The 17,029-nt window shown below is 43.1% G+C and overlaps 1 protein-coding gene across 1 annotated transcript in view; it reads right to left on the bottom strand.

The window, feature by feature from the left end:
* The window catches only part of BANF2 (BANF family member 2), a 29,721-nt gene that overhangs the window by 10,780 nt on the left and 1,912 nt on the right, over positions 1-17,029 (bottom strand).

The following is a 17,029-nucleotide window of genomic DNA, read 5'->3' as shown; positions in this document are numbered from 1 at the left end:
TAGCTGATCAATGATATTTCTCTCTCATCAATGTTTCTCTCTCTCTCTCTCTCTCTCTCTCTCTCTCTCTCTCTCTATCTATCTCAAAGAGCAGGTTTTGATACAGCAGGCCTGGGGTGGGGCCTGAGATGCTGCATTTCTAACAAGTTTCTGAGAAGATGCCAATGCTGAGAGCCCACAGATCACAGATTGAGTAGCAAGGTGTTACCTGATTCCACTTACTCTTTTTATGTTACTTTATATTTAATTGTATTATTTTACACTTAAAGTAGTTTCCCCTTATTTGTGGGGAATACATTCCAAGACCCCCAGTGGATGCTTGAAACCGTGGATAGTACTGAATATACTAGTTTTATTGCGATTTTCAACTGGTGTGCCACAAGAAATTTTAAATCATGCAATACCTGACTATTTAGTCATGGGCACTGACATATTTTCCCTTAGATTGTCAAATTAAAAAATGACAATAGCCAACACCAGAATAGCTATCCAGTATGAATGAATCAAAATGGTACCTATTTTTTTTGTCAGTTTGGCAAAAAATATGTATTTTTTGGTGTGCCGCAGAATGAATTTATGTGTGTCGTGAGATGAAAAAGGTTGAAAATCACTGATATACTATATTTTTCGTACACGAACATACCTTTTCACCTAAAGGAAGCTTTTACCACTTCTTTTTGGCACCTCTGAATTTTCAGCATCATTGGTACTTTGGGGCCATTATTAAGTAAAATAAGGGTTATTTGAACACAGGCACTGCAATACCTACCAACGGTCAATCTGGTAACCAAGAGGGCTACTTAAATGACTAATGGGTGGGTGGGAGCATGACAGTGTGGAGACACTGGACAAAGGGATGACTCACATCCCATGTGGGATGGAGCAGGATAGCACAAGATTTCATCACACTACTCAGAACGGTGCACAATTTAAAAGTTATAAATTGTTTATTTCTGGAATTTTCTGTTTAATATTTTTGGAACCTGGTCAGCTGTGGGTAACAAACTGTGGAAAGCAAGCCTGCAGATAAGGGCAGACTACTGTACACATAGCATAAAATTTACCATCTTAACTATTTTTCAGCTTACATTCAGTAGTGTTAAGCATATTTACATTGTTGTGCAACAATCTACAGAACTGTTTTCATCTTGCAAAACTGAGCCCCTGTCCCCATTAAATGACTCTCCATTCTCACCTCCCCCAGCTTCTGGCAACCACCATTCTACTTTCTGTCTCTAGGAATTGACTTCTGTAGGTAACTCATATTTGTCCTTTGGTGACTGACTTATTTCACTCAGCCTAATGGCCTCAAAGGTCAATCATGTTGAATCATGGGTTAGAATTTTCTTCCTTTTTAAGGAAGTTCACCTCATCTTGTTTATCCATTCATCCATCAGTGGGCACTTGGGTTGTTTCCAGCTTTTGGCTATTGTGAGTAAGGTGGTTATGAACATGGGTGTACAAATATCTCTTCAAGGTCCTGCTTTCAAGTCTTTGGGGTATATACCCTAAAGTGGGATTTTGGGATCATAAGGTAATTAATTCTGTATTTAATCTTTTGAGAAACCTCCATACTGTTTTCCACGGTGGCCGGACCGCAATGTTACTTAAACTTGACAGAACATTAGACTCACATTGGGAGATTTACAAATTACAGATGCTTGGGTCCCTCTACCAAGGTTTGATTTAATTAGCATAGCATGTGGCCCGGACATTGGGATTTAAAAAAACTCTCCAGGAGATTCAATATGCTGCAAAGTTTTGAAAGCCACTGCTTCTTTGCCATTTGCTTCTTTCTCATAAAACTAGGGGTAGGCTTTCTAGGATGTTGGGACTCCAGCTCGGTGGGACTTTCTGGTGGGCTCTCTAACATCTGAGTCACCAGATGGCATATGCTCAGCAACTCACAGGCAGTGTCTCCCCCCACTCTCACCCCCAATCACCGAAGCACATCTTATCCTCATTAACCATCAATAAGAAGATGTAACTATGACCCCTGATGGCTTTGAAGTCAGAGAACTCCAGAGCATGCAGACCTCAATACCAGCCTACCCACCCCTTTTCTTTTTAATTTTAAAAAAATATGGATCTTTACTTCAAAGGAAATTTTACCTGGAGTCCCTTTGAATAAAATAGATCAAAGCAGAATTACTCTTGGCTGGGGAATGAAGTGATGGCAACAGAGAGGCTCCTCCTCCCCTCAAACACAAAGTCATCCCCACAGCCCCCTTATACTCCCCCAAACCTCTCAGATCTAGCCTAAACCCATCATTTTACCCATAAGAAAATGGAGACCCAAGAATTACACTGACCTGCTCAAGATCATGTACTGAGCAAAGCACCGCTGGCTTCACGTTTCCCAGAGGAGCGTCCCCCTTCTAAATCACTCAGCATTTCCTGGGTGGGCTTCCAGGTGGGCTGTGCTATGGGCGGATTAAGCACTTGGTCACCATGTGGCAAAACTACTGCAAATGTCTTAAAGAGCCTTGTAATAGATTCTTGTGTTAGAAGGTGTACTCTCAGTTACTTTATTTTGAACCACAAAGCCCTGTTGGGAGAGCAGGGTGGAGGGAGCACATTGGCAGGAAATAACCTCAATCAAGTCTGGTTTTAGATGCTTAGAGAAATCACCTGTTTAAACAAGGAATAAAAGAGTCAATGGAATTTAATCATGGTTCCCAAAGGAATGACCTTCTAGTTGCAAATGTTTGACTTCGTTTAAAGATCATTTTTAAAATCTACACAATAGGTCTTTATGTGGAGGCATCACAAATATGCCCTGTTAGATACGTGGGGTGGGAGTGAGGGGACTGATCTAATGCCACACAAATGGGTATTTGGGGCTTGGGATACAATTTTCAGTGAGGATATTATACACAAATTAAAAAAAAAAAATGACATCTCTCAACAGCAACCATTAGTTGGAATTGAAGTCATTATGCTCGGAAAACCTTACAAGATGATTCAAAAAGTGACCACAATGATGAAGACACTGATGTGGACAATACATGAATATAGTGAGCATACTATTGTTTTACTGAAATATAAATGGAAAAAGTGCCATATTTCTTAATATATTATTTTATATGTGATTTTAAATGTATGTAATGAAATCATGAAATAAAATGGTATAAGTAGACTATTTATACCCCTAAACATTTCTATTCAAATGGCCAAACATTTTGGAGGGGTCTTCTTGTTGAGAAAATGAGATATTATCATATTTTCATGCTTGCTTTATATTTTGGCATAGTTGGGATTGACCCAGGAACTGAGATGTTAATAGTCAAACTTCATGTTTTGCCCTCAACCTTTACTGAGGTGATAACAAGGGGTAGGTTGCAAGGGGTGTGTTATCTGCACATGTGTTAACATTATTGAGAATATTGCTGTCCTTATTTTTGCTCTATAAAATGTCACACATAATAAATCTTTTGGAATTTAATGCAAATAAAAAAGTATACCTTTCAAAATTGGTATATGTCTACCTTTATGATAAAAAGAATTTGTAAACATATTTCTCTTTTTACTCAACCTACTAGGGAGCTCTGAGCTAATCATGATGACCATATAGAGAAACTAGCATGAATTAAAACCTCCCTCCCTTCATAGTTCTCATTACTTCTGTTCAATGCTTCCATTTTCTCTTTCTACCTTTACTTTAAAACGTAAATACATGTCCTCAAAATACTCAACCCTTTATTAAAAGCTGCCTTATTATATGTTCAAAGCCCTAAACATATGGAGAAGATAAAAAGTTCCTAAACCAAGCAGATTTATGGGAAAACTTAGGATCCAATTCTATGTCCTCAAAACTCTGCAGCCTTGCAGCACGAAATGAAGGCAAGAGAATGAGGGTGAGAATGAGCTCAGGATTGTCCCTACAGAGGCCCTTGGCCTTCAGTGAGAGGATGGTGAGATGATGGCATTGGACTAGGAGGGAGTGAAGAAACTACACACTTCTCACCAATCAGGAATGTTGTCTGCCAAACCACTCTTGACTCTCAGTACCTCCTCCTCACCCCTCAAAGCTGCACCTTCTCCCTTCAGAAGACCAGGGCTTGTCCCTCTCCAGTCATTCATAGAGAAAGGATAAAAAAAAAAGTGAGGTAGTGTTTCTATGACATTTCTATGAGGTCTGACTCTGAGGATGCTGTTTTCCCTTTAAGCTGTTAAGTATCTGAGGGGACCCTGCAAGGTTTCCTCCCTTTTTGAATGAAAGCTCATAGCCTCAAGACATAGAGCTCCAGTATGGATAGTCAACCAGAATTACTTTCAGGGCACCCATGCTCATCACAGTGTCCTGGGGTTGGCCAAGCCACACCCCGGTACGCCTATGAATGACTTTCTCATGAGAATTTCCCACCACCAATGGATAGCCTATGTGAGGAGGATGGAGCAAAGAGAATAGCAGATCTGAGAGGAGGACGCCACCAGCAATGCAGATAGGTAGAAGAAATGCCCAAGCAATGGAGTCAGCAATGAAGGTAGAAATATCTGACTGTGAGATCTTGAGAGGATTCCTGACCAAAGACTCAATTTCCTCATCTATAAAATGAGGATCATGTCACCCACCCACATGATGGTTGTGTAGATCAAATGAGTTAACTGAATGTCAAATGGGTAATAAATACACTGTCTGAATAGAGTAAGTTCCACTACAGGTGAGCTGATTCACTGGGATTATATTTATTCATTATTTCTCAAGCCTATTATCAAACAATTCTCTATGGGTATATGATCAAGTTGATTTCTGTTTCTTCTAACACTGTTATCTTCTAAAACATGAGCTTACTGTGTCCTTCCATATCATGGAAAGACCTTTTGGCATTCAACCCTGTAAGAGATGTCTATTGTCTACCCTGCTGAGCAGCCACACTCTCTACTTCTGGGACCATCACCCCCACTCCCCTGTAGGGACCACTTTTCCCCAAACCTCATTCTCTATCTTCCCAACACCTTGACTCCAGGGGACAAAAATGTTCAGGCCTGGCCAGTGAAACTAGACGCCATGGTCGGCAAACCGTGGCTTGCAAGCCACGTGTGGCTCTTTGGCCCCGAGTGTGGCTCTTCCACAAAATACCATGCGCGGGCATGCACGTACAGTGCGATTGAAACTTCGTGGCCCATGTGCAGAAGTCGGTATTTTGTGGAAGAGTCGGTATTTTGTGGAAGAGCCACACTCAAGATGCCAAAGAGCCGCATGTGGCTCAAGAGCCACAGTTTGCCGAGCCGCAGTTTGCCGACCACTGAACTAGAGTATCACTTTGGCTACTGTATAATGATTGGTTCAGAAATGGTACACTACGCAGCCTTGGCCAAGTCTTGGAGTTCTGTTAGAATTACTGGTACAAAGGCTGTCTTTCTCTGGAAGGAATGCTGAGCTGGTAGGATGTGAGTGCAGAACTGCTGGTGACCATCTTTGCTATTACCTGTGCCTGAGAGCCTGCCTGAGAAGGAAGCAACACGTAGGAAAGCAAATCAGAGGGAAGGAGACAGATTCCCAAATAATCATTTGCAGGCCTGGATTTATCCATGCCTGAAGGCATATACCCCTGAACTTTTCAATTATGTTAGGCAGTATTTCTGACTCTTGTTTAATTCCATTTAAGTGGGGATTGTGCTCTTTGAAACAAAGAATTCTAATTAAAACACCCCAGTTTCATGCACTTACTCATTCAACAAGTTTGCCTACTTTGTGCATCTTCATTCTGTCGCGAGACCTGTGACAAAATTAGTCCCAAGGCTTAGGCATCAGGGATGGAAAAATCATTTTTCAGTGACCATAATGTTCATCATTCAAAAATAAAGGTAATATTTGCCTTCCTTGCCCTTAGATCCAAGTATATAATGACAAATAAGATCTTTGGTGGCTGTCTTACACATGACCCTTTAAGGCTGTTATTCACTGTTTATCTGAAATGCAATTGAACTGGGCATCCAGAGATAAGGGGGCATTCCTAAGACAAGAGGTTACCTCTTCAGAGAACTAGAAAGGAGAAGGAGGGTTGACTTCATGGATTCTAGACTCCACTCAAGGGCAATCTGGGTCTGAAGGTCACTGCTAGATTTCTTCTGGGCATGCTGGGCTGGGGGTAGGAGACCTGACCCTGATCTTAGCTCCGCCCATGCCCAGCAGTGTGACCTTGGGCAAGTCACTTTTGTTTCATATTTATAAACGTAAAATGCTGGATGTGCTGCAACCCATTGTTCTGGTCCCTTCTAACATTTTGTGCTTTTTTTGTTGTGGCTAATTTATAGTCTTTAGATGGTATAAAATTCATACCGGTCCACAATTTCTATTCTGCCATTTTTTAATTCAAAAGGTTCTGGAAACCAGAATATTTTTTTAAAAACTATTTGGCAGCAAAACCTGGCCTGAACTGACATGAGGCTATTTATAGTCTTTATTATCCCACTTAGTGTGAATATTTATACATTTGTCACAGGAATATTAATAGGTTTGTTTACAGGGTGCTGAGCCAGACTCCACTGGGAATGTTCTGCAATATAGAGAATGTGCACCATTTTGCCTTTCGAAAATTAAAAAATTTAAATTCCCCCAAAACATCTGGATCCAATGGTTTTGAGTAAGGTATTACTGACCTGTGCTAAGATCACTGTGCCTGCAGCCAAGACAACTACAAGGATCCCCTGAAGAAGTCACTTGTCTCCCCAGCTTGTCTGCACTCTACCTTTCTCATCCATGCCTCTAAGCCTCCCAATCTTCTTCCCCTGGATAAAAGTGTCCCCTTTCCCTAAAATCCTACCTATGCTGGATATCCTTTGCCTGGATAGTAGTTCTAGCTGAGGCTGTTTCTGATTGCATCTTTCCTTCATGAAGATATTTCCTCTCCTTCTGCACCCATTCTCTGCAAAGGATCAAGGGCTGATCTAAAAATATCATCACTCTAGCAGGGTGGTTCTGTTGGTTGGAGTGTTGTCCAGCACACCAAAAGGTTGTGGTTTGGATTCCTGGTCAGGGCACATACCTAGGCTGGAGGTTCGATCACTGGTTGGGACACATATGGGAGGCACCGATCAATTTTTCTCTCTCACATTGATGTTTCTCTCTCTCTCCTCCCCCCCTTCCTGTCTCTCTAGAAATCAATAAAAACTTGCCCTTTGGTGAGACTTAAAAATATTTAAAAAATTAAAACAAAATGAGAAATAAGTTATCTAGGGGGTGGGTGCATGCATTAATTACCCTCCATAGACAAGGCATTTGCATTTGCCATCTTAGCCATTTTTAAGTGTGCAGTTCAGTAGTGTTGAGGATATTTACATTGTTATATAACCCATCCCCAGCATTTTTTCACATTTATCATCATTCATCAATTGACGCACATTAGAGTTGCTTCCACCTTTCTGCTATGGGTTTACCATAACATATATTTTTAAACATCTTGATTTACACTCCCTTATTGGTGAGCTTTTTGACTCCTCCTTTCTCTGCCATTATAGCCTCAGAGAGGAGGTAAAAGCAATGCCATCTTGGGAAGCAGAAGGAGTTTCCCCAAAAGGAAGAAAGAGGAAGGGAGTGCTTACCTCTTCTGCCCTTGAAAGCTTGCCCCAGTATCCACAAGAGAGATGATGATGCTTGGGAAATAAGTAATAGGGGGAGGGGTCTCAACCTTCCCTCTCTGGAACAAAAGTCCCAATGTGGGCAGACACATCAGATTCCAGAGGGCAAGGTCTGGAACATTGCTGTACCATGGAATACTTCACTGGGCTTACCAGATGACACGAACAGACCACTTCCAAAGTGTTTTGGGCAGTGGTACGTAGCCAGGAACAATGGCTGGATAGATGAGCCTGTGCACTGGGCAGAAGATGCTTTGAGGGCTGAGGGGTCAGCAGAAGCCTGGAGTCAGAAGGGAGAGGTCCCATGAATGGAGAGGTCCCTTATCATCAGGGCAAATGACTTTAGCAGTGGGTGCCAAAATATCCCTACAAGACCAACGGGCTGGTTATCCCTGCAGACCAGAGCAGGCACATTGCCACAAAGATCAGGCCATCATTTTGTTGACACCACAAGTGTTTAAAGCCTTGTCCCCCCACTGCCATAAAGATGCATAGATACTTCTCCCCACATCAACAGCTACATAACACCTTAGGGAGGGTAGGGAGGGACAGAGTGATCAATAAGGAGACATATTTCCCAAAAGAGACTCTTTAAAGTGGCCTGGGTAGCTGATTACTCACACTGAAAGGATATGGTGTGAAACCACAGAGAGAGAGAGAGCATAGTAGGTGTTATTGGTGACATGCCCAGTTTCCTTGGACCAGCTGGTGCACCCATTCCCAGCTGCTAAAGGTGCTCATTAACACAGTGATGGCTCTCCCGGGAGTATTGGCTTCCATTGGCAATGGAAACAGCCACACCTGGAGACACCTGGGAGGTTAGGAGGCCCAGGCCCTGTCTGAGGGCAGCCATGACCACTGATATTGAAATACAAAAACTGGTCCCCTTGTCTCTAGGTGGGACCAACTCTCTGGCACAATCCTACTCCAGAGCTATTGTGGGGTCAGGGGGAAGCTGATCCCAGCCGGCACAAGCCTTGCTCAGCTTCTTCCCCGGCCCTCCTCCTCTCCTCTCTCCCTAACTGGGCCACGTACATCTGAATCCTGGTCACAGGGAAACTAGCCAGAGACCTAACACTTTGCTGACTTACCTACGTTTCCCTGTACTCCATTGTCTAAGAATAAACAAGTGTGTTTTCTTTGCACATCTAAGTGTAACGCAAGTGAATTTGTGACTGTCTCCACTGTAGTTATCAATGTCTTAAGGGGAAAAATGACTAATGGGGGGTTTACAAGCCCTGGATAAGGCCCCTAGGGATGCAATCTAGAGGCGGGTAGCGCTTCTTTGCACCTCGTTGACTGCAGGTCTGACACGAACGAGGGTTTGTTCCCCTAGACCAGTGGTTCTCAACCTGTGGGTCACGACCCCTTTGGTGGGCGAACGACCCTTTCACAGGGGTCGCCTAAGACCATCCTGCATATCAGATATTTACATTATGATTCATAACAGTAGCAACATTACAGTTATGAAGTAGCAACGAAAATAATTTTATGGTTGGGTCACAACATGAGGAACTGTATTTAAGGGGCCAGAAGGTTGAGAACCACTGTTCTAGACTAACATGGGCAGATTTAGGAAATAAAAATACAAGATGCCCAGTTGAATTTGAATTTCAGATAAACAATAAATAACTTTTTAGTATATCCAGGTACTTAACAAGATGTACTTATACTTTAAAAAGTTATTCATTGTTTACTTGAAATGCAGTTGAACTGGTCATCCTGCACTTTTTCTGGCAGCCCTCTTCCCTACCATCTAACTCGACAGAAGCCCCCAGATCTGCCCACACCCCAGCCCTCAGCTACTGAGTGAGCTGCAGGAGTCAGACATTTTTCCTGCTGAGATTTTGCTCCTGGCTTAGCCTGCTTCAAGCAAGCCATGTATGCCTCCTACTGTAATTCTAATGAGAGCCACAGACTCATGAAGTTCTAAGCTAAAGAGGAAACAACATGATAATTCATAGCTAGAGAGATCATTGTGGTAGGACAACCTGTCACTCAAAAGTCACCTCAGGGGCAAATACTAGTTTGGATGTCAATATGTCCCTGCTCAGCTGGAGAGCATGTCCAGCCCCAGCTGAGGCTTACCTTGAGACTAGGAACAGAATAAGGATTGCAGGCAAGTGGAAAAACAGAACCAAAGGGGGTTTATGTTTGCTGGGCACCTACTACGTGCCTGCCTCTTTATGGCCATCATCACACGTAATCCTCAAAATTAACTTGGCAGCACCAGGGAATTGTTCCTATTTTGAGAGATGAGGAAACGGAGGCCTATGGGGGGAAAGAAGGTCACCTACCTAAGAAAAGGCAGTGTTGGGATGTAAGCTGAGGTCTGGGTGGCTCCAAAACCATGCTCTTTCCTCTGCAGATCACAATCAGAAGAAGAACAAAGGCAGTTTCAGCAGATGCCACCCCTGCCTGCCCACATCTCCTCAGGGCTCACAGTCCCCACTGCAAGCACCTGTGGATAAAATTCTGAGACTTGTTCCACACCATCTCCCAGATGGCCTGAGGGACCAGGCCGCGATTGCCTGTAGTAGTAACCTGCTCGTATCACAGTCATCCCTTCTCTGTCTTGCTTCCTCACTCTCCTACTTGTGTGACCTGAATGCCCTCCCAAATGAACTACAAATGGCCCAACTTATGATGGTTCGACTTACGATTTTTTGACTTTATATGATGGTGCAAAAGTGATACGCATTCAGTAGACACCACACTTGAATTTTTATCTTTTCCCAGACTAGCGATATGAGGTAGGATACTCTGGTGATGCTGGGCAGCAGCAGCTAGACGCAGCTTCTGGGCAGCATGCTATCACAAGAGTAAACAACTGATGCTCTACAGTGTATTCATTGTGTTTGATGATTTTGCCCAACTGTGGGCTAATGTAAGTGTTCTGAGCATGTTTAAGGTAGGCGAGGCTAAGCTATGATCTTCAGTAGGTTAGGTGTAGTAAATGCATTTTCGACATACCTTATTTTCAACTTACTATGGGTTTATCGGGACATAACCCCATCAAGGGTCCAAGAGCATCTGTACCTGTACTTAAATTAGATTCTCAAAGTTGGTGACCAGGAAACCCAGCCAGAGAGCAGTTAGTGCTTCTCCAGGCTTCCTAAGGCACTGGGCAAGGCACTTCTCATGCGTTATCTCATTTAATCTGTGTGAGGAGGTAAGGTTCCATGATTATCCCCATTTTACAGAGAAGATACATTAACTGACTTGGAGCATTGCTGCACCTCAAACACAAGTGTACCTCAGACTAACTCTGTGTTTTCAAACACTGAGTCATCAGGAAAGACTTCCACTGGATTTCTGGGCTCTGAGCAATCATTTTCTCTCCTTCTAGCTCTGGACTGAATTCCTCTACCGAGGTGCAAACTGGGGTTGCAGCATTGGCTGCCAGCTAGCAAGGGGCATCTTATTGTATAGGTGCAACTGTGCAACTGGGTGGTGTTTTAAGCATTGTGTTGATTCCATTCTAAGGTACGTAAAGCCCACATTCTATGTGTTGTCTACTTGTTCTTTGGCAGACAAAGCACCTAGTCCAAGATGGAACTTTCCTTTATCCCTTCGGCTCTCACGTTTCATGCACCTTCCCTTGTCTGCTGGTTCTCAGCACAGCAGTTCGGTTCCTTCTAAGGACCCCTTCAGATCTGCATGCCATGTCTCTGGGTGTGAGGTTATGAGGGTATGCATCCATGCATCTGTGGGTCTTTATTCAGAAATAGGCTCTAAGTGACTTGCCCAATCTTTACAAATACAAAGACCTACCTAAGACTTAAAAAAATAAAAATAGAAATCATAGTGTTGTTGTCTCTGGCTTCAGAAAGGAGGTCTCAGCAAAAGTTGTGTTCTCTTTCTGATTTGTCTACACTCAAAAGCCAGGTTCTCAAGGGCATAACGAAAGGATCTCCCAAAGATTGCATTGGTTTCATTGATGGCATTCTCATCTGAGCAGATAATGAACTATTTTTATTACAAACAGGACTCGTGTGGAGACTAGATGAAGGAATTTCAGTAATTTCTGCAGACCTTTTAGAGCTTTGTAGCCATCAAAAGATAAGCCTGCTTATTGGTAAGCACTCTCATGGACACAGAGTATATCTACATTCCTTAGGGGGAAGAGATTCTGGGCTCCTTGGCCTGGTCAGGGCAGTGTTCTGCTCCTACTAAGGGTCTGTCTCAATGCTGGATTGTGAGGGAAGAGTTTAAGCTGGAAGGGATCTTAGTTTCAGTCTCTGTTTCGAAATTAGACACCCTTTTGAAATCTATTAAAAGTTCAGATTAGAGGTTACAAACACAAAAACCAGAGAGTCGGGGCAAGTGAAAAAAATAAATCAGTGAGGAAAGACAGTGCAAGGGCAATGATAAACAAGGATTGACATTTGGCATTCATCAGGGAGGTCACAAAATGGTATGGACTGTGGCTGCCTGGATTTCACACCCTACCAAAAGAACGTAGCCGCCTCTTGGGAATGTGGGTCCCAGGTGGCCAGATCTGGTGAGTTATTTTAAGAGAAGCCCCACATTTTTATCTTTATTTGCAAGTTCCCCATTTTAAAATATTGGGTAATGATTCAGATATCTATTACACAACATGGACCCAACAAAACAAAGCCACACCAACAGTTAGCCTCTCTTACTATAGACTTTCCTTCCAGAAAAATGCCCAACTTGCACATATAAAGTTTGACTTCAAGTTTCAGGGAACTATGGACCAAAATCCCAGGTTAGGAATCTCAGTTGTCAAGTTTCAACTCTTATGAAACCCTCATCTTGGCTTGAGTAGTTCTCATCTTCAACCTTAGACATGGTTTCCTAAGGACATGTTCTGATCTCCACAGGGATATCTATAAATGGATGGTCACCATTCTTGCTTCCACTCCATCTTCCACTTGGTGGCCAGGCACTATTCCTAGCACCTTCCCTTATATCCTGACTGGGATTTTCATCTCAAAAGCATCCACTGATGCTGAACGTCTCTAATCATCAGGAAATGCAAATCAAAACTATAATGAGATATCAACTCACACTTGTTAGAATGGCTACTATAAAAAAGGATGTGGAGAAAAGGGAACCCTTATGCATTGTTGGTAGAAATGTAAATTAGTGCAGCCACTATGGAAAACAGTATGGAGGTTACTAAAAAACTAAAAATAGAACTACTATATGATCTAGCAATTCTAGTTATCCAAACAATATTAAAATACTAACATGAAAAGATATATGCACTCCCCTGTTCATTGCAGCATTATTCATAATAGCCAACACATGGATGAATGGATAAAGAAAATGTGGCATATATGTACAATGAAATATCAAGTCATAAAAAGGTGGAAATCTTGTCCTGGCCAGTGTGGTTCAGTTGGTTGGGCATCGTCCCATGTACCAAAAGGTTGCTAGTTTAATTCCCCATCAGGGCACATGTCTGGGTTGCCGGCTCAATCTGGTAGGGGGTGTGCAAGAGGCAGCCGATTGATGTTTTGCTCTCACATGGATGTTTCTCTCTCTCTCTCTCTCTCTCTCTCTTTCTCTCTCTAAAATAAAATTTTAAAAAATCTTTAAAAAAGAGAAGGAAATCTTGCCATTTGTGACAATGTGGATGGACCTTGAAGGCATTATGCTAAGTGAAATAAGTCAAAGAAAAATAAATAACATGTAATCTCACATATATGTGGAATCTAAAAAATTTAAATAATAAAATCAAACCAAGGTCATAGATACAGCAAACAGATTGGTGGTTCCCAGAGTGATGGGTGGGGACTGGGAGGTGGGAAAAAAATGAGTGAAGGTGGTTAAAAGGTACAAACTTCCAGTTGTAAAATAAATAAGTCATGGGAATGTAATATACAGCATGGTGACTGTAGTTATGATACTGTATTGTATATTTGAAAGTTGCTAAGAGACTGGATCTTAAAAGTTCTCATCTTGAGAAAAAAATATTTGTAACTGTGTATGGTGATGGATGTTAACTAGCCTTATTGTGGTGATCATTTCACATTATATACAAATATCAAATAATTATATTGTACACCTGAAATTAATGTAATGTTGTGTCAGTTATATCTCAATTAAAAAAATTAAAAAACACCTGCTGGTGAACACTTGATTTCCAGTGCATGCCAGTCTCTTCCCCGAGGTGGTCTTGAGAGCTGATGATGGATGCCCACCCAAGTCATACTTGGCCCTGACTCAAGGATCAGGTACACACACCCCACCCTGCTCCACATCTCTTTCTCTGTCTGGCCTTCGGATGGAGTCACCTGAAAGTGACCAAAGAGATACATATACAAATGCTCCTTTTATATAGAAGAGGACTTGGAAAAGCCCTTTGCACCTCTCAGGCACCACATCTGCTCATGAATGCTGCTTGCCTGAGTGACAGTGTAGGGAAGGTAAGAGCCAAGCAAGGGCATTTTTAATTTTATTATTATTATTTTTGTTTGTTAATCCTCACCCAAGGATATTTTTCCATTGATTTTTAGAGAGTGGAAGGGAGAAGGAGAGAAATAGAGAGAGAGAAAAACATTGATGTGAGAGAGACACAACGATTGGTTGCCTCTCACACGTACCCTGACTGGGCTAGGGACCAAGCCTGCAACCAAGGTACATGCATTTGACCGGAATCGAACCCATGACCCTTCATTCCAAGTGCTGATGCTTTATTCACTGAGCCAAACTGGCTAGGGCTTATTTTATTTTTTAATTCCCACTCACGGATATGTTTTCATTGATTTTAGAGAGAGAGAGAGAGAGAGAGAGAGAGAGAGAGAGAGAGAGAGATGTGAGAGAGAAACAAAGATCAGTTGCCTCCTGTATGTGCCCTGGGTGGGGATTGAAACTGCAAACTAGATATGTGCCCTGACCAGGAATCAAACCCACAACCTTTTGATGTATGGGACGACGTTCCAAATAACTGAGCCACCTGGCCAGGGCTGGCTAGGCCTGTGTTTTATCTTGGCTTTGTCCCTTACTAACTGGGAACTTGAACCTGATCCAACTTCTTCATTCCCTCCATCACATAAGTAGTCATTACTATGCATGTGTTAGGTATGTTGTTACTTCACAGACATTATCTTATTTAATTCTCCGAACAAAGCTGTGAGGCAGGAATTCAGTTTAGCCCCATTTAGCAGGTGAAGAAACTGAGGCTTAGAGAGTTAATAACACATCCAAGATTGTGTATTTGGCAAGAAGGAGAGCGTGAATCCTTTGTGTTTAGCTAATACTTGTGAGTTCTGCCAACTAACTGATGTCCAGTTTATCTTCTTTATAACTATGGGTCACTAAGTGTCATAAAAGGAGCATGTATGAAGTGTCCTGTCTAGAAAGGTCCTCAAAAAAAATTTTGTTATAACAATCACCTGACGTCAGCACACTACAGCCCTGACGCACCATCTGTCTTGATTTAAAGAGCATGCCTGTCTCCAGGAAAAATATTTTTCCCTCTGGCCCCTCCTTCCTGACACTTTCAGCGCCCTGGCTGCTGCTGACTCTTCCACATTTGGCCAAACATCAAGCCTCTCAACCTCATCAATGGCGTCATCTTGCAGGTCAGGTGAATGTGTGCTTGTAAGTCCAGTCCCTCGTGGCTTTCTGCATTTCAATAGTTCCCTTCAGGTCTGCAGCAGCTGGGGACATGCCCCAGGCAGGGCCAGCACTCTGGGCACCTGTAGACCCTCACAGGGGACGTGCCACAAAGCCTAAGAGCAGTTGTTCAGGGATGACTGTGAGAAAGGAGAATAAACACCCTCCGAAGGTAAGAAAACAACCAGCACTGGGACAGAGCTGCCGAGGTCAAGGTGCTTCTTCTCTGCAGCATCAGCTCTGTCACAGTACAGCAGTTGGGGATAAGCCTGACATTAACTAGTTGCATGATCTTGCCCAAGCCAGTTTCCCTTTCTTGGCCTCAGTTGCTTCTTCTATACAATGGGTGTGATGGAGTTAGGTTAATAATTTCCCAAAGTGTGGTCAACAGAACAATAGCCTCTAATCTTCCCCGCCCCCCCCACCCCCACCCCCCCAATTCTTGGAGATTCACAGTGTATGCCAGCTTATTCAAGGCCTTACACAGAGAGGGCACTATGGACTTGCCCTCCTATGGACTAATCCATTGTCTCCTAAGCTTCCTGGACCACATAGCCGTTTAACATCAGTTAACATCCATTGTGCCAGTGCTCAGTGGATCGTGCCTGGGCTAATTTTTAAGTCTCTTCTGGTGCTAAAGTTCTTTACCTCAACGGTACCTCCATTCTGAGTCTCTTAGCTGTGAGCCTCCTGGAATTGATAAGGCCTCTGCCCTCTGCTTTCCCAGCCATCACAGAACATTTGTTCTCATGGCCAATTGTGGTGATTTCTTGGCTTCCCATTAGCTCTCCCTCAGTTCCAGATTTACATGGAGAATCAAAACTTTCTTGTCTCATTCCATGTGGCTTGGGTGGGGCGGGCCTTACCACCTGGCTCCAAGAGAATACACATGACCCAGGCCTACCCAATGAGGTTATACATCCCCCTGGCCACAGTGATTGGTTTGTTGTGGGCATGTGACCCCAGCGAGGCCAACCAGAGAGAACTCGGGCACTTTTGCTGGAAAAATTAGAAAACAAACGGTCTCTCATTTTGCTGTGGTTGCAAAACAGGAGGTTGTTTCTTCCTCCACTTGGGGAGAGCATGCCTGAGATAGGAAGACATAATGAAGATGGTGACAAATAGATTCTTGACGACATTCCTGAGGGCCCGGATACAACCAGTCCTGAAGCTATGATGTTGTAAGCAGTTAGACAGACATGAGCAGAGCAAGGACGGTGGGCCAGGTACAGAAGGTCACCAAGATGAAAAGCCCCAGGTGCCCAGCAATAGACAATCAATTGTAGGGTGGGACCTTGCCCCCAGTGTGACTTTTCCTTTCTAGCATATCACTGGTCATGAGGTTTGGACCCCCTGACCTTTCCTCCCTAGAGATAACATCTAATCCTCAGATGTATTTCAGCTCCAGGTCCAGAGAAGCACCAAAACCAATTATGGCCGATGTCAGGACCAGCTGCATGGAATAATGACCCCCTGGCCTGGTGCCAGCCAATCAATCAGTAGAGACCAAATCCTAAAAGGTCATACCTGGAAAACTGCTGAATATTCTATTAAGATCTTTCTCTGGGTCCTCCCCTAAAATCTCCACCCTTAAATCCCTTAGGATGGAGGACCCAGGACACCCTCCTTTCGGGAGCGCGCCAGTGCCTGTCCCTTTCCCTTCCCCTGCTTTCCCCAGGCATGTTACCGTTATCTTCCTCACCACCAAGTTCTAAGGGCCCTTCCTTTACTTCTATAACTTATTTCCTAAGCTCATTTCTTCTAGGAATTACTTCTTCTACCTCTGTGATTTACCAAATAAATGTTCTCTTACAGTTTGGGTCTTGGCTCTGAATTCTTTCCTAGCCAGAATCCA

Source organism: Myotis myotis, unplaced genomic scaffold (assembly GCF_014108235.1).
Source record: "Myotis myotis isolate mMyoMyo1 unplaced genomic scaffold, mMyoMyo1.p scaffold_m19_p_9, whole genome shotgun sequence".
Classification (NCBI taxonomy): domain Eukaryota; kingdom Metazoa; phylum Chordata; class Mammalia; order Chiroptera; family Vespertilionidae; genus Myotis; species Myotis myotis.
The sequence above is the reverse complement of the archived record's forward strand: the minus strand, read 5'-3'. Positions and strand labels throughout refer to the sequence as shown.